Genomic DNA, 2,136 nt, shown 5'->3' on the forward strand with positions numbered 1-2,136 from the left:
TATAAGTGCTTGACTAATTTGGAAGTACAATTTTTGCCATAAGACATCTTTCATTGTAAATTTAAGACATTTACTTTTTTGTTACTTTGTATGCAGTAAATTTTGCTAAATGCATACTAGTTATAGAAAACCGAGAAAATTTTTGATAATACTTATTGCTATTAATTCTAGTCTTTTAAAAATTCTGCTTACCACTTCATAAAGTTAAAAAAATATGTAGTATCCATAATATAAGTGCTTGACTAATTTGGAAGTACAATTTTTGCCATAAGACATCTTTCATTGTAAATTTAAGACATTTACTTTTTTGTTACTTTGTATGCAATTATTATTTATTTGATTAAATGGATATAGATTCTCCTGATAATACATGAGCGTTGATAAAATAACAATAAAACAAAATGAAATACCCCCATAATTTCATCTCCCATTCTTAACAATTTTACATGCTTATGTATGCCTTTTTTTCTTTACACAAATGGTTATTTTTTATAATGCTATTTTATAATCTGCTTTTTAAAAACTTAACAATATATCAGGAACACTTTTCAAGGTAATATCAACTACTTAATATTCCATTATATGGATATACCATAATTATTTAACCACTGCCATGTAGATGAGCATTTAGATTATTTCAATTTAAATTTGAACTATTATATCAATTTGGCTGTTAGTATCCCCATATACACAATTTTGTGAACTTGTCTAATCATTCTTAGCATAAATTTCTACAAGGGACATTTTTGGGTCAAAGGATTTGACACTTAAAAATTTTGATACATCATGCCCACTTACTCTCCAGAAATGTACAAATTCACAATTCCACCCAAATTTATGAAAGTGTGCTTGTTTCCCCACATTTCATTCTCATTAATGAATTTAATTGTACTTTTTAATTGTAATTATTACCAATCTAATAGGTAAATATTGATATTTCATGGTTGCTTAACAGTTTATCATTTTTATTGGAATTTATCTTTAAGAATTGTCTATTTGCATTCTTTGCACATTTTCCAATAGTTGTGTCTATTTTTCTTATTTATAAGCAACCTTTATGTAATAAAGTTATTGACAGTTTGTCTGCTGTATATGTTGCAAATATATTTTCCCAGTTTATTATTTTATATTTTACTAGATTTATTATGTAATAATAATTTTCAACTAGGCATATTGGAGGCTGGAAAAAATTTAGGCTCATTCAGCATAATCTCTATCAGAATTATGTATCAGAATGGCTTTTCAAACTTTGAACTCCCATACAACCCCTGGCAGTTCTGATGTACATATGCTACTCCTTTCCTAAGAATCACAACTACACATTATTTGCATTGGATATTTATTATTTTCACATCACCCAATTTGTACACCCTGTCTATATTCTTTCTTTTATAGGTCAAAGCCATTGTTCCAATCTTTCGTCACATAGCTATATTTCAAGGCCATATACCACAATTCTAGTCATGCATTCAAGCACATAGTGATAAGAGTGCCACACCATGGTGCCTCTGCCAGTTCTTCCTGGCTTTGTTATACCAAGAAAACTTCTGTCACTCTGAAATGAATAGTGTCTGGGTTGCCATTCCCTTCACTTGCTACGTCCTAGTACATCTTCATCTTCATCAGTTATGTAAACCGTATTGAGAAATCTGATAATAAATTGAAAGTGTTGAGGGGAATATCTCTTCACCCTGTTCTTATCTTCCCATTACTGAAGAGCAATTTGCTTTCATTGTAGGAGAAGACAAAAGGAGTCCCTGAGAGGAAATTAACTCACCATGATAAAGGAAAGAAACTGGCTGTACACCAATGACTTCAGGTAAAAACCCAAGACATCAGAAGACTGTTGGTTCTAGGCCAGAGTTTAGGTGAATCCACCAGCCATCCTGGTGATCTGGGAATGCTTCTTAAGGAAAATGGCTATATGTGAATAAACTTAAAGAAATTTGCCAGTAAGTGAACTGTAATATTTTGGGCTCAGCAGCTGATTGAGAACCACATAAAAATGAATGACCTCCCTCAGACCTTGGAGAAAGTATCTTGACCCTGAAGAATCCATTCATAAAACTAAAAATGAATAATAACTGAGGGAAAACAGTGACTTCTGTAGCATGACTTATATATATGGTTCCTCTT

Source organism: Propithecus coquereli, unplaced genomic scaffold (assembly GCF_000956105.1).
Source record: "Propithecus coquereli isolate 6110/MARCELLA unplaced genomic scaffold, Pcoq_1.0 Scaffold24, whole genome shotgun sequence".
Taxonomy (NCBI): Eukaryota; Metazoa; Chordata; class Mammalia; order Primates; family Indriidae; genus Propithecus; species Propithecus coquereli.